The 24,574-nt window shown below is 46.9% G+C and overlaps 1 long non-coding RNA gene across 1 annotated transcript in view; it reads left to right on the top strand.

Moving 5' to 3' along the window:
• LOC142759505 (uncharacterized) overlaps nucleotides 1-24,574 on the top strand; it is a 48,037-nt gene that overhangs the window by 14,768 nt on the left and 8,695 nt on the right. Inside the window, exon 3 of the long non-coding RNA XR_012883144.1 lies at nucleotides 12,490-12,590. This is a non-coding gene — a long non-coding RNA (uncharacterized LOC142759505). The remainder of the gene's footprint in view (nucleotides 1-12,489; nucleotides 12,591-24,574) is intronic.

The raw sequence follows: 24,574 nt of genomic DNA, 5'->3' as shown, positions 1-24,574 counted from the left end.
TTTGCATTGTGCACAGAGAAATAAGTATTTGATCCCCTACCAACCATTAAGAGTTCAGCCTCCTCCAGACCAGTTACACGCTCCAAATCCACTTGGTGCCTGCATTAAAGACAGCTGTCTTAAAGAGGCTCTGTCACCAGATTTTGCAACCCCTATCTGCTATTGCAGCAGATCGGCGCTGCAATGTAGATTACAGTAACGTTTTTATTTTTAAAAAACGAGCATTTTTGGCCAAGTTATGGCCATTTTTGTATTTATGCAAATGAGGCTTGCAAAAGTACAACTGGGCGTGTTTACAGTAAAAGTACAACTGGGCGTGTATTATGTGTGTACATCGGGGCGTTTTTACTTCTTTTACTAGCTGGGCGTTAGGAATGGGAGTGTATGATGCTGACGAATCAGCATCATCCACTTCTGTTCGTTAACACCCAGCTTCTGGCAGTGCAGACACACAGCGTGTTCTCGAGAGATCACGCTGTGACGTCACTCACTTCCTGCCCCAGGTCCTGCATCGTGTCGGCCACATCGGCACCAGAGGCTACAGTTGATTCTGCAGCAGCATCAGCGTTTGCAGGTAAGTAGCTACATCGACTTACCTGCAAACGCCGATGCTGCTGCAGAATCAACTGTAGCCTCTGGTGCCGATGTGTCCTCGCTCGTCCGACACGATGCAGGACCTGGGGCAGGAAGTGAGTGACGACACAGCGTGATCTCTCAAGAAAACACGCTGTGTCTGCACTGCCAGAAGCTGGGCGTTCTGAAGAGAGGTGGATGATACTTCTCGTCAGAACGCCCAGCTAGTAAAAGTAGTAAACACGCCCAGATGTAACACACATAATACACGCCCAGTTGGACTTTTACTTTAAACACGCCCAGTTGGACTTTAGCAAGCCTCATTTGCATAAATACAAAAATGGTCATAACTTGGCCAAAAATGCTCGTTTTTTAAAAATAAAAACGTTACTCTTATCTACATTGCAGCGCCGATCTGCTGCAATAGCAGATAGGGGTTGCAAAATCTGGTGACAGAGCCTCTTTAAATGGTAACCTGTATATAAGACTCCTGTCCACAAACTCAATTAATCAGTCTGACTTTAACCTCTACAACATGGGCAAGACCAAAGAGCTTTCTAAGGATGTCAGGGACAAGATCATAGACCTGCACAAGGCTGGAATGGGCTACAAAACCATAAGTAAGACGCTGGCTGAGAAGGAGACAACTGTTGGTGCAATAGTAAGAAAATGGAAGACATACAAAATGACTGTCAATCGACATCGATCTGGGGGTCCATGCAAAATCTCACCTAGTGGGGTATCCTTGATCCTGAGGAAGGTGAGAGCTCAGCCGAAAACTACACGGGAGGAACTTGTTAATGATCTCAAGGCAGCTGGGACCACAGTCACCAAGAAAACCATTGGTAACACATTACGCCGTAATAGATTAAAATCCTGCAGTGCCCGCAAGGTCCCCCTGCTCAAGAAGGCACATGTACAGGCCCGTCTGAAGTATGCAAATGAACATCTGGATGATTCTGAGAGTGATTGGGAGAAGGTGCTGTGGTCAGATGAGACTAAAATTGAGCTCTTTGGCATTAACTCAACTCGCCGTGTTTGGAGGAAGAGAAATGCTGCCTATGACCCAAAGAACACCGTCCCCACTGTCAAGCATGGAGGTGGAAACATTATGTTTTGGGGGTGTTTCTCTGCTAAGGGCACAGGACTACTACACCGCATAAATGTGAGAATGGATGGAGCCATGTACCGTCAAATCCTGAGTGACAACCTCCTTTCCTCCACCAGGACATTAAAAATGGCTCGTGGCTGGGTCTTCCAGCACGACAATGACCCGAAACATACAGCCAAGGCAACAAAGGAGTGGCTCAAAGAGAAGCACATTAAGGTCATGGAGTGGCCTAGCCATTCTCCGGACCTTAATCCCATCAAAAACAAGGGTTTTGCCACCAAGTATTAAGTCTTGTTTGCCAAAGGGATCAAATACTTATTTCTCTGTGCACAATGCAAATAAATATATATAATTTTGACAATGTGATTTTCTTTTTTTTTTTTATATATAATCTATCTCTCACTGGTAAAATTAACCTAGCCTAAAAATTCTAGACTGTTCATGTCTTTGACAGTGGGCAAACTTACAAAATCAGCAAGGGATCAAATACTTATTTCCTTCACTGTATATACACTTTTTCATTTGAGATATAACCTCAATGATTGACGGTTTAAGCCAAAGGGCAAGTAGGGATCTTTTGGCCACTAGAAGGAAGGCATGTAAAGCATCCGGAATGCTCGGGAGAACAGGAGATACGTGAAACAGAAGAGGTAGCGGCTCCATATCAAGAGATAACCCCATGTATCCCTTATGACCTCTACTATCTCCTTCCAATATGTAAATAATTTAGGACAAGTCCACAACCCATGGAACAGATTTGTCACCCCAGCAATTTTATTCATACCTGCAGCAGATAAGGAGCAATCGTTTTATCCATTTGCAACGACATGTATGCGAAAATAGAGACGGAGCATTTAGTGTACATACGCACTAACCATATACGTTTACGCGCTGAAGATTACGTGCATCTGCGAGACGCCATGCAACAAGATAATAACGTGGAAAACTTAGGGCGATTAGTAATCCTGACATCTCGTTTTACCGGTGGTCCACGTTACATTCATGAATGTACACAAAATGCTTTCTGCTATGTCCGAAAATACGGCTGGTCTGACCTTTTCATAATGTTCACAACTAATCCAAAGTGGTACGAAATTTACGAAGAACTTCTCGCAAGACAGGCGTCTTATGATAGGCATGATATTATCGCCAGAGTTTGCCACTTAAAACTAAAGTTGATGTACGCCCTGATCACAAAACAAAACGTTTTTCGTTCAGCTCTTTGTTTCATGTACAGAATTGAGTGGCAAAAGCGTGGCTTGCCACACGCCCACATTCTCCTGTCGCTGCAAGAAAAAAATAGTCACGGTGCTGTTGACACGGTCATAAGTGCTGAGTTTCCTGACCGGAACGAGGATCCAATATTGCACGAGATTGTAAAAAGACGCGCATGATTCATGGGCCATGCGGGGCTTTAAATAGAAACTCTCCTTGCATGCAGGAGGGTCATTGCTCTAAATCAGGGGTCTCAAACTCGGCCGGGTAAGTGGGCCGCATATAGAAAAAATGGGAAGTTGACGGGCCGCATTACTTTCATATTTGATACAATACAAAATTATTGTTAATCAATTAGTTATTTGAACTACTATAACACTATATTACTATAATAATACTGCTAGGTTTAAAATTTGAGATATTTCTCCACGTGCTTATTTCAACAATCCAGCTTTCCAGTTTAAGTGTCGCTAAATGCAGTCCGGCGGCTCAGTTGGCAGACACATATCAAGATTGGGCAGCCCCTTTTTAGATAGTGCCGCAGTGCCCTCTAGAAGCTGCCGCAGTGCCCTCTGTAGAGCCTGCCGCAGTGCCCTCTGTAGAGGCTGCCGCAGTGCCCTCCGTACATTCTGCCGCAATGCCCTCCGTACATTCTGCCGCAGTGCCCTCCGTACATTCTGCCGCAGTGCCCTCCGTACATTCTGCCGCAGTGCCCTCCGTAGATGCTGAATGCAGTGCCCTCTGCAGATGCTGCCGCAGTGATCTCTGCAGATGCTGCCGCAGTGCCCTCCGCAGATGCTGCCACAGTGATGTCAGGGGCTTGCCCAGAGATGGAGGCCCGGAGCAGAGCCGCTTCTGGCACTCTGCCTGGGATTCCAGCTCTGCTCCTGACATCACTGTCCATATATGGACAGAGATGTCAGGGGAAACCCCAGAGCTGGAGTCCCAGGCAGAGCGCTAGTAGGCTCTTCCTGGGACTCCAGCTGTGCTCCTGACATCACTGGGACTTCTGTTCTGGGGAAGTCCCTTACATCATTGTCGATGTATGGACAGCGATCTCAGAGGCTTCCCCAGAGTCCCGGAGCAGAGCCGATAATAGCGCTCTGCCCGGGACTCCGCTCTGGGGAAGACCCTGACACACTGTCCATATATGGGCAGATATGTCAGGGAATTCCGCAGCAGAGCCTATACTAGCGCTCTTCCCGGGACTCCGCTCTGGGGAAGACCCTGACACACTGTCCATATATGGGCAGATATGTCAGGGAATTCCGCAACAGAGCCTATACTAGCGCTCTTCCCGGGACTCTGCTCTGGAGAAGACCCTGACACACTGTCCACATATGGTCAGCGATGTCAGGGAATTCCACAGAGTCCCGGAGCAGAGCCGACAGCAGCGCTCTGCTCGGGACTCCGGCTCTGGGGAAGCCCCAGACATTGCTGTTCATATGTGGACAGCGATGTCAGTGAATTCCACAGAGTCCCAGAGCAGAGCCGACACCAGCGCTCTGCTCGAGACTCCGGCTCTGGGGAAGCCCCAGACATCGCTGTTCATATGTGGACAGCGATGTCAGGGAATTCCACAGAGTCCCGGAGCAGAGCTGACACCAGCGCTCTGCTCGGGACTCCGGCTCTGGGGAAGCCCCAGACATCGCTGTTCATATGTGGACAGCGATGTCAGTGAATTCCACAGAGTCCCGGAGCAGAGCCGACACCAGCGCTCTGCTCGGGACTCCGGCTCTGGGAAAGCCCCAGACATCGCTGTTCATATGTGGACAGCGATGTCAGGGAATTCCACAGAGTCCCGGAGCAGAGCTGACACCAGCGCTCTGCTCGGGACTCCGGCTCTGGGGAAGCCCCAGACATCACTGTTCATATGTGGACAGCGATGTCAGGGAATTCCACAGAGTCCCGGAGCAGAGCCGACACCAGCGCTCTGCTCGGGACTCCGGCTCTGGGGAAGCCCCAGACATCGCTGTTCATATGTGGACAGCGATGTCAGGGAATTCCACAGAGTCCAGGAGCAGAGCCGACACCAGCGCTCTGCTCCGCTCTGGGCAAGACCCTGACACACTGTCCATATATGGGCAGCGATGTCAGGGAATTCCACAGAGTCCCGGAGCAGAGCCTGTACTAGCGCTCTGCCCGGGACTCCGGCTCTGGGGAAGCCCCAGACATCTCTGTTCATATGTGGACAGCGATGTCAGGGAATTCCAGAGTCTCGGAGCAGAGCCGATACTAGCGGCTCTGTGTCCCGCGGGCCGCAGATGACAGCCCCAGGGGCCGCATGCGGCCCGCGGGCCGCGTGCTTGAGACCCCTGCTCTAAATGATACACTAGAGAGCTATTAGAACAAATCATGTCGGGGGAAAACGGGTATCCGTTGTATCATCGAAGATCTCCCCTACAAGTCGATTTCACAGCTACAGTCAGGTTACATGGTCAAGAAATTGTTTTGGACAATCGATGGGTTGTACCCTATTCACCGGTGTTATCCAGAACATTTCAAGCTTACATCAACGTCGAAATATGGAACAGCGTCAAAGCTATCAAATATATATGTAAATACGTGAACAAGGGTAGTAACAAGGCCACGTTTGCATTGAGAAATAATAATGAATACGACGAAGTCACGAGATTCCAATCTGGCCATTATATAAGCTCTTCTGAGGCAGTGTGGCACATTTTGAGCTTCCACATTCACGAGAGACTTCCGCCAGTGATGCATCTTGATGTTCACCTTGAAGGCGGGCAACGAGTGTACTTCAACCCTGAAAATGTGGCAGAGCGATTAGAAAACCCGAGACAAACCACTTTGCTGGCATACTTTCAACTTTGTCAAACAGATGATTTTGCAAAAACAGTGTTATATAACGAAGTTCCGTCATATTATACTTATAATAGGCAGCAAGATGTTTTCAACCATAGAAGACGTGGAACAGCTATGAATGGTGAGCCCGGCATTTTAAAAGAACACGTCATTGGAAGAGTCTATATGGTGTATCCAAACAACTCCGACTGCTATTACTTAGGCTTACTTCTACATACAGTACGAGGACCTACTTCTTTTGCCGAATTGCGAATGGTTGACGATATTGAATATCCTACTTACCAGGCTGCTTGCCGAGTGCGCACTTGCTAGATGGTGATCAGCATTGGAATGGGGCATTGGCCGAAGCATGCGTCAGCGATAGCCCACAGTGCTTGCATCATTTGTTTGCCATTTTGCTGTTTTTTTGTGGACTTTCGGATGCCTCACAGTTGTGGCAAAAATATCAGGAAAAATTAGTTGAAGACTTTTTCAGGAATGCACAACTAAACAATAACGGCAAACTGAACTACACGTTGTGTGAAAGTAATATGAATCGATGTTTTCTGACTATTCAAGACATAGTTACATCTATAGGGGGTAATCCTGTCTCTCAATATGGTATGCCCTCACCAGCTTTAGACGGGGAATGCATTAACAGGGAGTACGCGGCGTAAATAAACTATAATCCAGCGGAACTGGCCAAAACATTCCAAAACGGTGTCTCGAGTCGGACAGCGGAAATATGATATTCGATCGCGTGTGTCATAACGTAGATGGTACTTTGGGAGAAATCCTGTTTTTAGATGCACCCGGTGGGACGGGAAAAACATTTCTCACCAAAGTCATCTTGGCCCAATACGCAATCAAAGCAAAATTGCTCTTGCTGTCACTTCATCGGGCATAGCAGCCACATTGTTGCCCGAAGGCAAAACCGCCCATACAATGTTCAAGATCCCGATTGACTTAAAACTTACGGAAAGCCCAGTGTGTAATGTTTCTAGAAACAGCGACAAAGCAAGGGTTCTACGCGATTGCTGCTTAGTAATATGGGACGAGTGCACTATGGCAAACCGTAAAGCGGTAGAAGCAGTAGTTAGAAATTTGCGAGATATCAGACAAAATGACCAGCCCATGGGTGGTATGACAATGCTTTTCTGTGCGATTTTAGGCAGACTTTGCCAGTCAAACCACGAGGGCAGATGAAATTAGAGCCTGCCTAAAGAGCTCAAGTCTGTGGCGCAATGTTATTTAACAATAAATATGCGGGTGCGAACAGGAGGCAACCCAAATGCACAAGAGTTTTCAGATTTATTACTTTATTAAGGCACGTATCCGCAAGAAGAAGGGAAAGTTATTTTGCTTGATAATTTATGTTGTACTGTTCCATCACTGCAAGGCTTCATTTCTTCTGTGTTTGGTGATCCAACACAAATAACAAATCATGAAAACTCTTAGCTATGCGAAAAGAGCTATTTTGACCCCTCACAATGACCAGGCAGCAGCAGTAAACGGTGAAATATTGACGTGCGTTCATGGGGAAAGTGCAGAATATATCTCTATCAACAGAGTCATTGAACAAGAAGAGGCTACCAACTATCCGGTGGAGTTTCTAAATTAAGTGCACCTGCTCCTCCGTCAGACAAAATGAATCTAAAAGTCGGCGTCCCCATAATTCTCCTTAGAAATTTAAGCCCACCAAAACTATGTAACGGCACCCGACTAAAAATCACAAATCTACAACAAAACGTGAAAGAAGCTGAGATTTTAACAAAATACGGCGCAGGTGATAGCGTTTTTATACCCCGAATCCCCCTCATTCCAAATAATTTTCCCTTCAGTTTTAAATGTGTACAGTTTCCTGTCAGCTTATATTACGCTATCACCGTCAACAAAGCGCAGGGCTAAACGCTACGCGTTGCGGGCGTGGACCTCAGTGTCAGCTGCTTTGCGCACGGCCAGCTCTATGTGGCTCTCTCCCGTGTTAGCAACTCCACCAATCTTTATGCACACATCTCTGGTGGCTCTACTGTTAACATTGTTTACAGGGAAGCGTTGTCATAGAGAACCTGAAAGAAAACTATTTTTAATCGAAGTTTGTTTATTGTCTTTGTTTTTTTTCACTTTGTTTTGAGTATGGTACAAGGCTAGGAGTATACTTCTAAAAAAATGTCATCGGTACGTTTTTCAGTGGTCTGCGCATACGAAGTCACGGGCACAGCTTGTTCTAATATGAAATAAAAATTATGATATTTAAAATACACCCTATATTAAAGTGGATTCTAAATAAAGAAATTCCCTATCCAGAATGTTTAACTGGATTTCCACACGCCTACACACCTACCTACCCACAGTCATATTAAACTCACCCATTATGTATAGACCTATATGCGCACTTTCAATATCCTTAGTGTCCTCAGCCCATTAAGTTAGACTGTGCACTGTGAGAAGGGTGGAGGACAGTGCAACGTGCTCAGTAAGCAGCTACAAATCTCCCGGCCAATGCACAGATACGGTGCCAGAACCAAGCTCAGTGTCACGATCACAGGGTATGTGGACCCACTAGGCCGCTCTGCCGTAGCGGAGAGGCAGCTGACCAGGTCAAAGTCTATAAAAAAGTCTATAGCAGTTCGTAACACTTGGGTACCTGAACTAGTCCAGACAGTGGCTGCAGCTTCAGCACGGATGGAGGTCGGTGGAGCAGGTAGCGCCAGACGTAGCAGGCAGTATCCAATGTGGCAGAAGACACTGGACGTTGCGGAAGACGCTGGACGTGGCGGAAGACGCTGGACGTGGCGGAAGACACTGGACGTGGCAGAAGACACTGAACGTGGCAAACGACAGCGGGTGCAGTAGACACGACTCCAACACTAGTAGGCACAGGAACAATAACAGCAAGGGATACAGGAACAGCTAACAGGGCACGGGTAACAACTGGAACGGGAAACACGAAGGGACCATTTGCAAGACACACTTGGGATAAACTATCTACGGGACACAGCAGACCGGAGCAGAAGTGAGCGCTAGCCTCTCCTAGGAAGTAGATGGGGACCAGCGCTCACGGATCCATGGCTGCGGGCATCTGGAGGTGAGTAAACCCGACGGCCCGTGGCCATGGACGCTACAGTATCCCCCCTCTTACGCCCCCTCATCTTGGGGCCAGAGCGGGTGAGGAATTTATTAATGAGAGCAGGAGCACTGAGGTTCTCTTCCGGCTCCCAGGACCTCTCCTCAGGACCAAACCCTCTCCAGTCCACCAAATAGAAAGTCCTTCCTCCTACCCTTTTGCAGTCCAGGATCTCCCTCACCTCAAACACATCAGAAGAACCACTGGGAGCAACTGTGGAACTAGAAGTCTTGCTGTAGCAGTTCAGGACCACTGGTTTTAGAAGGGACACAAGAAAGGAGTTGGGGATTTTGAGGGTAGGAGGCAGCCGCAGCTTATAGGAGACAGGGTTTATTTGTTGCAGAATTTCGAAAGGAACAAGGAACCTGGGAGCAAACTTGTATGAAGGTACCTTCAAACTAATGTTCCGAGAGGATAGCCAGACTTTGGTACCCGGAAGATACTGAGGCTCTTTTCTTTTAGTATCTGCCTTTCGCTTCATGCGATCGACTGCCAGAAAAATAGAGGACCAGGTCTGTTGCCAGATTTGCAGAAAGTCCCCATATGCAGAGTCAGCAGCGGGTACCTGAGATGTAGTCGACAATGGAAGAGGGACTCTAGGATGTTGACTGTACACAATGTGAAATGGAGTGAAAGTGGTGGATTCACTTGTGTGGTTGTTGTAAGAGAACTCGGCCTATGGAAGAAGTTGTACCCAGTAATCGTGCTGTAAAGAGATGAAGTGGCAGAGATAATTCTCCATGATCTGGTTGATCCTCTCAACTTGCCCATTGGACTGGGGGTGATAGGCTGATGAAAAGTCCAATCTCACATCCAGGAGTTTACAGAAAGCTCTCCAGAACTTTGAGGTAAAGGGAACCCCCCGGTCGGACACAATGTAAAGAGGTAAGCCATGCAAGCAAAAGATGTGTTGAATGAAGAGACTCGCCAGTCGGGGAGCAGAAGATAGGCCGGTCAGCGGGATAAAATGTGCCATCTTAGAGAACCGGTCCACCACCACCCAGACAGTGTTGCATCCTGCTGAGGGGGGAAGGTCTGTGACAAAGTCCATCGCAATGTGCTGCCAGGGGGCACTGGGTACAGGCAGATGGACATGCCTCCAATGGGTCATCAGATCTGGGGAGAAAATCTAAATATCATCAAGATAAACTACAACACACATATAGAGGAGATCTCTGAAAATATAATTGACGAGTTCCTGAAATACTGCAGGAGCGTTACACAGTCCGAAGGGCATCACTAGGTATTCGTAGTGCCCATCACAGGTGTTTAATGCCGTATTCCATTCGTCACCCCGGCGACTCCGGATTAGGTTATAAGCTCCCTGCAGGTCTAGCTTAGAAAAAATGTTGGCTCCTCGTATGCGATCAAACAGCTCGGATATAAGTGGCAACGGGTATTTGTTCTTGACCGTGATCTGGTTGACACCACGGTAGTCAATGCAGGGTTAAAGAGATCCATCTCTCTTAACGAAGAAAAAGTCGGCCCCAGCCGGGTAGGAAGATTTTCGTATAAAACCCCTCTCCAAATTCTCCTTGATATAGACTGACATAAGTAAAGTCTCTGGCAAGGAGAGAGGATATATCCGTCCACGGAGAAGAGAAGCATTTGAAACCAGTTCAATGGGACAGTCATAATTCCGATGTGGAGGCAACGTCTCAGCCTCTCGCTTGCAGAAGACATCCGCAAAACTGGCATACTGAGATGGTAGACCGAAGAGTGACTGAGGCAGAGGGGGCATAACAGGACGGACTTGTGACAGGCAATGGCTATGGCATCTGGAACCCCATTGAAGAACTTCTCCGGAACTCCAGTCAAGAACCGGGGCGTGTAGGCGAAGCCATGGCAGTCCTAGCAGGATAGGATTGATAGCCTTAGGGACTACAAGGAAGGCGATCTGCTCCGAGGGAAGAGCTCCGACCCGTAGTGTGAACGGCTCTGTGATGAACAAAATCGGATCGGGCAATGGTAGACCATTCATAGAGGCAACAGCCAGGGGTCTCTCCAGAAGAACTGTGGGTAGATGTAAACGATCCACTAGATCCTGCTGGATAAAATTAGCAGCTGCTCCGGAGTCAAGATAGGTGGAGGAGGGATGTGATGCCCCCCCGGAGACAATGGCCACAGGAATCGATCATTTGGGAGAGGTTTTAACGTTTGGAGACGTCCCACCTAGAGTTGCCTCTCCAACCAACCCTAGGTACTGGAGTTTCCCGGTTTCTGTGGGCATTGGCGCACAAAATGACCCTTAAGGCCACAATACATACATAGTCCAGAGGAGCATCTATGCTGCTTCTCCTGTTCAGACAACCGGACTCTGTCTACCTGCATGGGTTCTTCAGGTAGCGTACTCGGGGAAGGCAATAGTGGTCTCTGGACCGAGGGTGCTGGTCTGTGGACCCGGCTCTCCTGTCGAACCTCTTGAGTGCGCTCCCGGATTCTCATATCAACCCGGGTGGCTAACAGGATGTGGGCATCCAAGGTAGAAGGAAGGTCGCGGGCTGCCAGTTCGTCCTTGATGTGAGAGGACAGTCCCTGCCAGAAGGTCGCTACCAGCGCCTCATTGTTCCATGCCAGCTCGGCTGCCAGGGTACAGAAGGAGATAGCATACTCCCCTACTGTGGAACCCTCTTGCTTGAGGGTCAATAGAGTAGATGCGGCAGAGGATGCTCGACCAAGCTCCTTGAACACGGCACGGAAGGACTGCAGGAACAAGGCTTGGTCTGAGGATACAGGTCCTTGTTGCTCCAAGATTGGGTTCGCCCATGCGAGGGCCTTGCCAGCAAAAAGGGAGATGATAAATGCTACCTTGGCCTCCTCGGAGGGGAAGAGATGAGCCCCTAGCCTAAAATGAACAGTGCATTGATTAATAAATCCTTTGCATGCTCTGGATCACCGTCGTAGCGAGGAGCAAGAGGCAGAGGAACTGTGGATCCGGAACAAACAGGAGGAGCAACGGGCAGTGGCACAGCAACAGTCTCAGGAGGAAGAACCAGAGGTGGAACAGCGAGTAGATCCAGATGGACCAAGTTAGAATTCACAGCCTCAAGGAGTTGATCCTGACGTGAGCGTAGGTCATGCATCTCCGTCTGTATCTTCTGGACTGCGGTCTTGGGCTGGCCAGCGGGTTCCATGGCCTGAGCGTACTCTTACGATCACAGGGTATGTGGACCCACTAGGCCGCTCCGCCGTAGCGGAGAGGCAGCTGACCAGGTCACAGTCTATACAAAATTCTATAGCAGTTCGTAACACTTGGGTACCTGAACTAGTCCAGACATTGGCTGCGGCTTCAGCATGGATGGAGGTCAGTGGAGAAGGTAGCGCCAGATGTGGCAGGCAGTATCCGATGTGGCAGAAGACACTGGAAGTTGCAGAAGACGCTGGACGTGGCAGAAGACACTGGACATGGTGGAAGACACTGGACGTGGCGGAAGACACTGGATATGGCAAAAGACAGCAGGTGCAATAGAGGAACAAGAACAGCATGGGATACAGGAACAGGTAACAGGGCACGGGTAACTACTGGAACGGGAAACACTAAGGGACCATTTGCAAGACAGACTTGGGATAAACTAACTGCTCAGGCAAGGATCAGAAGGGCTGGGGCCGTCTTATAGACCAGGAAATCATGTGGTTGATAATGATGATTGTTTTACAGGTGCGGGCGCTGGCTCTTTAAGAGCGGAAGTGAGCACTGGCGTCACCTAGGAAGGAGATGGGGACCAGCATTCACGGATCCATGGCTGCGGGCATCGGGAGGTCAGTAAAGTCGACGTCCCATGGCCATGGACGCTACACTCAGTACATATATATATATATACACTACCGTTCAAAAGTTTGGGGTCACCCAGACAATTTTGTTTTCCATGAAAACTCACACTTATATTTATCAAATGAGTTGCAAAATGACTAGAAAATATAGTCAAGACATTGACAAGGTTAGAAATAATGATTTTTATTTGAAATAATATTTTTCTCCTTCAAACTTTGCTTTCGTCAAAGAATGCTCCATTTGCAGCAATTACAGCATTGCAGACCTTTGGCATTCTAGCTGTTAATTTGCTGAGGTAATCCGGAGAAATTTCACCCCATGCTTCCAGAAGCCCCTCCCACAAGTTGGATTGGCTTGATGGGCACTTCTTGCGTACCATACGGTCAAGCTGCTCCCACAACAGCTCTATGGGGTTGAGATCTGGTGACTGCGCTGGCCACTCCATTACAGATAGAATACCACCTGCCTGCTTCTTCCCTAAATAGTTCTTGCATAATTTGGAGGTGTGCTTTGGGTCATTGTCCTGTTGTAGGATGAAATTGGCTCCAATCAAGCGCTGTCCACAGGGTATGGCATGGTGTTGCAAAATGGAGTGATAGCCTTCCTTATTCAAAAATCCCTTTTACCTTGTACAAATCTCCCACTTTACCAGCACGAAAGCAACCCCAGACCATCACATTACCTCCACCATGCTTGACAGATGGCGTCAGGCACTCTTCCAGCATCTTTTCAGTTGTTCTTCCTCTGTCCAATGTCTGTGTGCTTTTGCCCATATAAATCTTTTCCTTTTATTAGCCAGTCTCAGATATGGCTTTTTCTTTGCCACTCTGCCCTGAAGGCCAGCATCCCGGAGTCGCCTCTTCACTGTAGACGTTGACACTGGCGTTTTGCGGGTACTATTTAATGAAGCTGCCAGTTGAGGACCTGTGAGGCGTCTATTTCTCAAACTAGAGACTCTAATGTACTTGTCTTGTAGCTCAGTTGTGCAGCGGGGCCTCCCACTTCTCTTTCTTTTCTGGTTAGATCCTGTTTGTGCTGTCCTCTGGAGGGAGTAGTACACACCGTTGTAGGAAATCTTCAGTTTCTTGGCAATTTCTCGCATGGAATAGCCTTCATTTCTAAGAACAAGAATAGACTGTCGAGTTTCACATGAAAGCTCTCTTTTTCTAGCCATTTTGAGAGTTTAATCGAACCCACAAATGTAATGCTCCAGATTCTCAACGAGCTCAAAGGAAGGTCAGTTTTATAGCTCCTCTAAACAGTAAAACTGTTTACAGCGGTGCTAACATACACCGCGTTCCAAATTATTATGCAAATGTTATTTTTCGCTGATTTTCCTAAATAGTCGATGCAAATGACAGTCAGTATAATCTTCAAGCCATCAACCGTTGGTGTAATGACAGGGATAGGGAAACAGACAAGTGAGCCCTAATCTACCCGCCACTCAGTCACTGCCTACTTGCAACGATCCGCCCTAGGCGACAGGGTACAACTGGGCGACGGTCCCTACACTCAGTAAGTGCGCGACAGACAACCAGACAAGGAAACACAGAACAAAGGGAAACGGGTAGTTGCCCACGGCAACACCGTGAGCAACAAGAGAAGTAAACGAGCCGAGTCAAACCAGGAGAGTACGAGGTGCCAAACACATAGCAGGAGAGTAGTGAACAAGCCGAGTCAAACCAGGAGTGTACGAGGTACCAAACGCAGAGCAGAAGAGTAGTCAGTAAGCCAGGGTCATATGAAGCAGGGTCAAATAGTACAGAAGCTGCAGCAGGGCCAGGAAACCAGCAGAGAAGAATCACAAGCAAAGGAGGAACAGGAAAGGCAGGTATAAATAGACAGAGGGCGGGAGCTAGCTCCGTCTGGCCAGGCTGTGATAGGCTCTCCCACTCCTAAGCCTGCCATCCTGAGTGGTGGAAGATGGAGTCAGTCTCACAGACATAGAAGCAGGTGCAGACTGATTACCTATGGGCGTGGATACAGAAGCTGTGCCTGGCAGATCCTTAACAGTACCCCCCCTTTTATGAGGGGCCACCGGACCCTTTCTAGATGGACCTGTTTTTTTGGGGAAATGAAGGTGGAACCTCCTGACCAATACCCCAGCGTGAAAATCCCGGGCGGGTACCCAAGTCCTCTCCTCAGGCCCGTATCCTCTCCAATGGACCAGGTACTGGAGGGAGCCTTGGACCATCTTGCTGCCAACAATCTCGAGGGAGCCAAGGACGGGAAGCAGTGTTTAAGGAGGGAGGCATGAAACACGTCGTGTACTCGAAAAGATGGGGGCAACTCCAGTCAGAAGGAGACAGGATTGAGGACTTCAATGACCTTGTACGGCCCTATAAACCGGGGAGCAAACTTCTTGGATGGGACTTTAAGGCGCAAGTTCTTAGACGATAGCGACACCAGATCCCCGACCATAAACAAGGGGTTAGCAGAACGTCTTCTATCTGCCTGAGTTTTTTGTATGCTCTGGGACGCCTCTAGGTTCTTCTGAACCTGGGCCCAGACTGTGCACAGTTCCCGATGAACGACCTCTACCTCGGGATTGTTGGAACTACCAGGTGAAACGGAGGAGAACAGTGGATTAAACCCAAAATTACAGAAAATGGGGGAGACCCCTGACGAGTTACTGACCCGGTTATTAAGGGAAAATTCGGCGAGGGGAATGAATGAGACCCAATCATATTGACAGTCAGAGATAAAACACCTTAAATATTGTTCTAGAGACTGATAAGTCCTCTCGGTTTGGCCATTAGTTTCAGGATGGAAGGCAGAGGAGAAGGACAGATCAATCGCCAACTTTTTACAGAAGGCTCTCCAAAACAAAGAAACAAATTGTACCCCTCTGTCAGAAACAATATTGACAGGGACCCCATGGAGACGGAGGATGTGTTTGACAAACAAGGTAGCTAACGTCTTAGGATTGGGTAGTTTTTTGAGGGACACAAAGTGGCACATCTCACTGAAGCGGTCTACTACAACCCACACCACCGACTTGCCTTGAGATGGAGGCAAATCGGTGATAAAATCCATGGAGATATGGGTCCAAGGTCTCTGGGGAATGGGCAAAGAACGTAGTAAGCCCGCTGGTCGGGACCTGGGAGTCTTGGACCTAGCACAAACCTAACAAGCGGCGACGTAGGCCTTAACGTCTTTAGGCAACCCAGGCCACCAATAGTTTCTGGCAATGAGGTTCTTGGTACCCAGGATGCCTGGATGACCAGATAGTGCGGAGTCATGATTTTCCCTAAGTACCCTTAGCCGGAATTGCAGGGGAACAAACAGCTTGTTCCCAGGAAGGTTCCCGGGAGCTGAACCTTGATCAGCAGCAATTTCAGAGACTAAATTACAATCAATAGAGGAAATGATTATACCTGGAGGCAAAATACAAGCAGGATCTTCCTCCGAAGGAGGGCTGGCCATGAAGCTACGCGACAGTGCATCAGCCTTAATATTTTTAGACCCAGCCCTATAGGTAACCAAAAAATTGAATCTGGTAAAAAATAACGCCCATCGAGCTTGTCTCGGGTTTAGCCTCTGGGCCGATTCTAGGAAAACCAGATTCTTGTGGTCGGTAAGGACCGTTACCTGGTGCCTAGCCCCCTCCAGGAAGTGGCGCCACTCTTCAAATGCCCATTTAATGGCCAAGAGTTCGCGGTTGCCAATATCATAGTTACTCTCAGTGGGCGAAAACTTCCTGGAGAAGTAGGCACAGGGACGGAGATGGGTGAGGGACCTGGTACCCTGGGACAAGACAGCCCACACTCCCACCTCGGACGCGTCAACCTCCACGATAAATGGCTCCATTTGGTTGGTCTGAACCAACACCGGGGCCGAAATAAAGCACTTCTTAAGGGCCTCAAAAGCCTGGACAGACTCAGGAGGCCAGTGGAGGAGATCAGCACCCTTGCGAGTGAGGTCCGTAAGAGGCTTAGCGATGACCGAGAAGTTAGCAATAAATCTGCTGTAATAATTAGCGAACCCCAAGAAGCACTGTAACGCCTTCAGGAAGGCAGGTTGGACCCATTCCACCAAAGCCTGGACCTTGGCGGGGTCCATGCGGAATTCATGAGGAGTGAGGATTTGACCCAAAAATGGTATCTCCTGCACCCCAAACACACATTTTTCGGTCTTCGCAAACAGTTTGTTTTCCCGAAGGACCTGGAGCACCTTCCTGACATGCTCAATGTGGGAGGACCAGTCCTTGGAAAACACAAGTATGTCATCAAGGTACACTACAAGAAATACCCCCAGGTAAACTCTTAAAATCTCATTTATGAAATTCTGGAAGACCGCGGGAGCATTACACAACCCAAAGGGCATGACGAGGTATTCGAAATGACCTTCGGGCGTGTTAAACGAAGTCTTCCACTCATCCCCCTCTTTGATGCGGTTAAGGTTTTACGCCCCCCGTAGATCAAACTTAGAGAACCATTGGGCCCCCTGAACCTGATTAAAGAGATCAGGAATCAAAGGAAGGGGAAACTGGTTCCTTACAGTGACCTTATTCAAGTTACGGTAGTCAATGCATGGCCTAAGACCACCATCCTTCTTCCCTACGAAGAAGAAGCCAGCACCTACCGGAGAAGTAGAGGGGCGAATGTAACCCTTGGCCAGGCATTCCTGGATATACTCTCTCATGGCTTCACGTTCGGGACAAGAAAGATTAAATATCCTACCCTTAGGGAGCTTAGCTCCTGGTACCAAATCGATAGCGCAATCGTATTCTCTATGAGGAGGTAACACTTCGGAGGCCTCCTTAGAGAAAACATCAGCGAAGTCCAGAACAAACTCAGGTAGCGTGTTCACCTCCTCAGGGGGAGAAATAGAATTAACAGAAAAACATGACGTCAAACATTCATTACCCCATTTGGTAAGCTCCCCAGTATTCCAGTCAAACGTGGGATTATGCAACTGCAACCAGGGAAGGCCTAAAACCAAATCGGACGATAATCCCTGCATCACCAGTACAGAGCACTGCTCCAAATGCATGGAGCCAACAAGGAGTTCAAAAACAGGGGTATGCTGTGTAAAATAACCATTAGCAAGAGGAGTGGAGTCGATACCCACTACCGGGACAGGTTTAGGCAAATCAATCAAAGGCATAGCTAGAGACATAGCAAATTCCACAGACATGATATTAGCAGAGGACCCTGAATCCACGAAGGCACTGCCGGTAGCAGACCTACCACCAAAAGAGACCTGAAAGGGAAGCAAGATTTTATTATGTTTCATATTTACGGGAAATACCTGTGCGCCCAAGTGACCTCCCCGATGATCACTTAGGCGCGGAAGTTTTCCGGCTGCTTATTCTTACGCCTAGGACAGGTGTTCACTTGATGCTTGTCATCCCCACAATAGAAGCAGAGACCATCCTTCCTGCGGAACTCTCTACGTTGTTGGGGGGACACGGAGGCCCGAGTTGCATGGGTACCTCCGAGTCTTCCGTGGAAGAACGAAGCAATGGAACCTCGGGAGGCATCATGGGGGAGTCAGAGGAGAAAACACATAAACGTTCACATTGTCGTTCCCTGAGTCGTCGGTCAAGTCGTACCGCTAAAGCCATAACATGGTCTAGGGAGTCAGAAGAGGGATAGCTAACTAGCAGGTCTTTCAGGGCGTTCGACAGACCCAACCTAAACTGGCACCTTAAGGCAGGGCCATTCCACCGAGAAGCTACGCACCACTTCCTAAAGTCAGAGCAATACTCCTCAACAGGTCTCTTACCCTGACGTAAGGTCACCAGCTGACTCTCGGCAAAGGCAGTCCTGTCAGTCTCGTCATAAATGAGTCCGAGAGCAGAAAAGAAAAGATCAACGGAGGAAAGTTCAGGTGCGTCAGGAGCCAAGGAGAAGGCCCATTCTTGGGGCCCTTCCTGGAGCTGGGACATAATTATACCCACCCGCTGGCTCTCAGAACCTGAGGAGTGGGGCTTTAAACGAAAATAGAGCCTACAACTCTCCCCAAAGGAGAGAAGAGTCTCCCGGTCCCCTGAGAACCGGTCAGGCAACTTGAGGTGGGGTTCAAGAGGTGAGGTGAGGGGCACTACCATGGTAGCATCAGGCTGGTTGACCCTCTGAGCCAGGGCCTGGACCTGTAGGGAGAGACCCTGCATTTGCTGAACCAGGGTCTCAAGGGGGTCCATAGTGGTGTGAGGGACCAGGGTAGAGTAGGTATATAGGCTTGTGATTATGTAATGACAGGAATAGGGAAACAGACAAGTGAGCCCTAATCTACCCACCACTCAGTCCCTGCCTACTTGCAACGACCCGCCCTAGGCGACGGGGTACAACTGGGCGACGGTCCCTACACTCAGTAAGTGCACGACAGACAACCAGACAAGGAAACACAGAACAAAGGGAAACGGGGCAGTTGCCGATGGAACACCGTGAGCAACAAGAGAAGTAAACGAGCCGAGTCAAACCAGGAGTGTACAAGGTACCAAACGCAGAGCAGAAGAGTAGTCAGTAAGCCAGGGTCATATGAAGCACGGTCAAATAGTACAGAAGCTGCAGCAGGGCCAGGAAACCAGCAGAGAAGAATCACAAGCAAAGGAGGAACAGGAAAGGCAGGTATAAATAGACAGAGGGCGGGAGCTAGCTGCGTCTGGCCAGGCTGTGATAGGCTCTCCCACTTCTAAGCCTGCCATCCTGAGTGGTGGAAGATGGAGTCAGTCTCACAGACATAGAAGCAGGTGCAGACTGATTACCTATGGGCGTGGATACAGAAGCTGTGCCTGGCAGATCCTTAACAAGAGGCAGATATAACCTGCCCTTTCTCCCTTTTTTCATTGATTCTTCGGACACCTAGTCACATGTGACTTATCGTCACTTAGTGACGGCGTCCTTGACAACTGAATTGATTTCATCCCGAGTTGTATGTGTATATAATTACAATTGCGCCATGTGGATCGATGGATTCTCGCCATGGGTGTTGTGATTGAGGATATTTTTTTATCTATAGACACTCGATTATGATATTCTTTTTGGTCAAATGCTTGTTTTCATTGTGCCGCGGAGACGACTGATCGCGGAGCTTGCGCAGCAGCGTTCTATGATCGTAACTGGAACTTGGAGTGTGGTGAACTTCCCTCCCTTTCCACTATAAAAATAATGATTGATGTATTGATATTAAGGATGGATTGAAGATGTATTGTATGTTGCATTTTTATACTTTTGGAGTATTATATAACAAGTTGAAGATTGTCATTAAGACTAATGTATGTTTCACCTGGGAGACCGGGTTCACGATTCTCACTGGCTGAAACGGACCATGTGATTACTTGTATTCACCAATTTAAAACGATGTTTTTAGACATAATGTTAGGCTTGACAAAGACCCCTCACTCACTATGGGTCGAAACGTTGCCTGTCGATTGTGGATGTCTTGACAATAAAAACCACTTTGAAGATTTGGAGACGTGTGCTGTTGTCCTACTATTTCTTTTGGAATTTACATCATGCCGGAGTGGGTTTGCCTGGCTTGACAGCGTGCACCGCACCAGATTCGGGATTTGTGCTGCTTCAAAAATTATTTTTCTCTCTATGTACAGGATTATGTGACAAAAAATTGTGTTATAAGTGACAGCCAGCACGGTTTTACTAAGGACAGAAGTTGTCAAATTAACCTGATATGTTTTTATGAAGAGGTGAGCAGAAGCCTAGACAGAGGGGCCGCTGTGGATATAGTGTTTTGGAATTTGCAAAGGCATTTGACACTGTCCCTCATAGACGTCAAATGGGTAAATTAAGGACTATAGGTTTATATAGTATAGTTTGTTATTGGATTCAGAATTGGCTCAAGGACTGTATCCAGAGAGTTGTGGTCAATGATTCCTACTCTGAGTCCCCGGTTATAAGTGGTGTACCCCAGGGTTCAGTGCTGGGACCACTATTATTCAACTTATTTATTAATGATATAGAGGATGGGATTAATAGCACTATTTCTATTTTTGCAGATGACACCAAGCAATGTAATATAGTTCAGTCTATGGAAGATGTTCGTGAATTGCAAGCGGATTTAAACAAACAAACAAAGTGTTTGGGCATCTAGTTGGCAAATTAAGTTTAATGTAGATAAATGTAAAGTTATGCATCTGGGTACGAATAACCTGCATGCATCATATGTCCTAGGGGGAGCTACACTGGGGGATTCACTTGTTGAGAAGGATCTGGGTGTACTTGTAAATCATAAACTAAATAACAGCATGCAATGTCAATCAGCTGCTTCAAAGGCCAGCAAGATATTGTTGTGTATTAAAAGAAGAATGGACTTGCGGGACAGGGATGTAATATTACCACTTTACAAAGCATTAGTGAGGCCTCATCTAGAATATGCAGTTCAGTTCTGGGCTCCAGTTCATAGAAAGGATGCCCTGGAGTTGGAAAAAATACAAAGAAGAGAAACGAAGCTAATAAGGGGCATGGAGAATCTAAGTTATGAGGAAAGATTAAAAGAATTAAACCTTGAAAGAAGACGACTAAGGGGGGACATGATTGATTTATATAAATATATTAATGGCACATACAAAAAATATGGTGAAATCCTGTTCCATGTAAGACCCCCTTTAAAAAACAAGGGGGCACTCCCTCCGTCTGGAGAAAAAAAGGTTCAACCTGCAGAGGCAACAAGCCTTCTTTACTGTGAGAACTGTGAATCTATGGAATAGTCTACCGCAGGAGCTGGTCACAGCAGGGACAGTAGATGGCTTTAAAAAAGGGTTAGATAATTTCCTAGAACAAAAAAATATTAGCTCCTATGTGTAGAAATTTTTACCTCCCCTTTTCGCATCCCTTGGTTGAACTTGATGGACATGTGTCTTTTTTCAACCATACTAACTATGTAACTATGTAACCCCTGAAATGCTGCGGTCAATCATGACCGCAGCATCTGAGGCATTGAAAAGAGGGGGCGGCTGCAGTGAGATCGGCGGGGGTGACGACGGTTGTTTTGGCAGCTTGGGGGCCTAATGAAGGCCCCCAGGGCTGCCTTCACCCTGCCTGTAAAAATGACCATATACTGCAATACGTTAATATTGCAGTATGTTGTACCAGCGATCTAACGATCGCCTTTTTCAAGTCCCCTAGGGGGTCTAATGAAGTGTGTAAATAAAAGTGGGAAAATTTTTTTAGTAGTGAAAAATACATTTTTAATTAAAAGTTCCAAAAACCCCCCTTTTCCCATTTTCCCCCTAAAGTAATGTAAAAAATTAAAAAAAGTCTACAAAATTGGTATGGCTGGGCTTGTAAATGTCTGAACTATTAGCATTATTTCATGCGCACTGTGAACACCGTAAAAAAAAAAATGAAAACGCCAAATTCGCAGTTTTTTGGTCAACTTAGTTCTCAAACATTTTTTAATAAAATGGGATCAAAAAGTTCTACGTACCAAAAAATGGTACCAATAAAAACTACAGCTAGTCCCGCAAAAAATATGCCCTCGCACCGCTCAATCGGTGAAAAAATAAATTAAAATAAAAATTGCTCTCAGAATGTGGCGACACAAAACATTTTTTTTTTTAACAAAAAGTTTATCATCAATAAAAGTAGTAAAATATTAAAAAACTATATAAATTTGGTATCACCGTAATTGTATTGAGTCACAGAATAAAGATAAGTTGTAGTTTTTACTGCACGGTGAAATAAATTAAACGAAACTTAAAAAACAATTGAGGAATCGCAGTTTTTTCAACTTCAGCCGGCAAAATTTTTTCTTCAGTTTCCCAGTACATTATATGGAACTATAAATGGTACCAAAATAAACTACAACTCCTCCCGAAAAAAAATAAGCCCCCACACCACTCTATTGACGATAAAATAAAAAAGTTATGGCTCTTGGAATGCGGGGAGTGAAAAAGTCAAACTCAAAAAATGGCTTTGTCCCGAAGGGTTTAATAAACTGGTGACAGAGCCTCTTTAAATGACATCTAATTTTGCTTTAAACTTTACTTTTTAAAGTATCAATTTCCTCTGACAACCACCTGCATTTAACTTCAGGGCATTATGGTTACATACATTTGTCACTAAAAGATACTAAACAGTTCAATGAAGTTAATGAATACACAAAATAACTGAGATTATTAACCCCTTAGTGACCAACAGTACGCCTTTTTACGTTCCTCACTAATGGGCTTTAGGCTAATGCGACGCCTTTTAACGTGATCGCATTAGCCTAAAGTAGCGCCGAAATTAAAGATCGGGGCTCCGTTCTCTCAGCTACCGGAGGTAGCTGAGAGTTCGGGGCAACGACCAGAGACCATAACGAGTGGTCTCTGATCACGTGATCGCCGTGAATCGCTATTTCACGGCGTTCACGCTAAACCGGCGGATAATCGCCATTTCTCTCTCCTCTCATGGAATAACTCCTTAGAGAGGAGAGAGAACGGGTAAATAGTGCGCCCCCCCCCCCGTCCGATTCCCCTTCATGTCCGATCCCCCCCCCCGGTCCGATCCCCCCCCCCGGTCCGATCCCCCCCCCCCGGTCCGATCCCCCCCCCACGGTCCGATTCCCCCCCCCCCAAAATGGCGCCCGAGTGCGCTTTGCATAACTTACCTGTGTCGTCATCTGGCACAGCAACAATCAGGGACCGTTGTGACTGGTCCCTGATCAGGTGATCTCTGTGATAAAACCTATCACAGAGATCACTGACAGTTATTTTCAAAACACAGCCAGGACATGGGCTGTGTTTCTCTCTCCTCCCATTGTAGTTGTTCTGAGAGGAGAGAGAAATCAGTCTAAGTCCTGTGCTGTGAAGAAAGAAAAAAAGTGATAAAAAATCATCGTTCTTATACATACATATATATATATATAATATATCAAATCTATATTAGCGTCAGCGCTAGTTTAGCGTTAGTGCTAGTTTAGCGTTAGTTCTAGTTTAGCGTTAGTGCTAGTTTACCGTTAGTTTAGCGTTACTTTAGGGTTAGGGCTAGTTTAGCGTTCGTGTTTAGGGCCGTTTAGAATTAATTTTACGTCTGTTATATAAAAAAAAAATATAAAAAAAATATATATATAAAAAAAATAAATAAATTGGTGTCGTTTTTAGGATTTTAGGTTTACTTTAGGGTTAGGACTTATAGGGCATATATATATATATATATATATATATATACATACACATCTATAAATATGTCTCAGCGTATGTACAGCGCGGAGCAAGCCTACGCCTTGCTATGTTCCGACACTTCTGAAAGCGAAACAGACACCGCTTCAGAATTTGTTCCAGACAGTGACAGTGACGATTCTAATTCCACCGCTGAACCCCATAGTCCTATGGTGGTGGATACGTCAGTCGCTGTAGAGGTGTCAAGTGCAGGGCCGAGTGTTGCAGTCCCTCCCGTGATGTGGGATCCTGCACTATCATTTTCCCCCCAAGTACCCCAATTTGAAGCGACCCCAGGAATTAGTGTCGACGTCCAAAATTTTACCCCCTATAATTTTTTTAATTTATTTATATGTGATACGGTCCTAGACTTGATAGTCCAGCAGACTAATCTGTATGCTAGGCAGTTTGTTCTACAAAAGCCTGCATCTATGTACTCCAGAATGTGGAGCCCCACAAGTGTCCCAGAAATAAAAAAAATTTTAGGCATTACCCTCAATATGGGTTTGGTTAAAAAACCCTCTGTCCGGTCCTACTGGACTTGTAGTGCTGTCCACGCTACCCCTGTATTTGCAGCAGTGATGTCCAGAAACCGCTATGAGGCCCTAATGCGATTCATGCATTTTACTGATAATTCCCAAGTCCCCCCAAGAAGTGACCCAGCTTATGATCGGCTTAATAAATTAAGGCCATTAATCACCCTTCTAAATGATTTATTTTTAAAGTTGTACACCCCTGACAAAAATTTGTCAGTAGATGAATCGCTCATGAGCTTCAAAGGGCGTCTTTCCTTTCGTCAATTCATCCCTTCCAAACGAGCCAGATATGGGGTGAAATTGTACAAAGTTTGCGAGAGCACAACGGGTT

The sequence above is a fragment of the Rhinoderma darwinii genome, chromosome 4 (genome assembly GCF_050947455.1).
Source record: "Rhinoderma darwinii isolate aRhiDar2 chromosome 4, aRhiDar2.hap1, whole genome shotgun sequence".
Lineage (NCBI taxonomy): Eukaryota > Metazoa > Chordata > Amphibia > Anura > Rhinodermatidae > Rhinoderma > Rhinoderma darwinii.
Note: the sequence above shows the minus strand (reverse complement) of the source record. Positions and strands in the feature narration are given on the sequence as shown.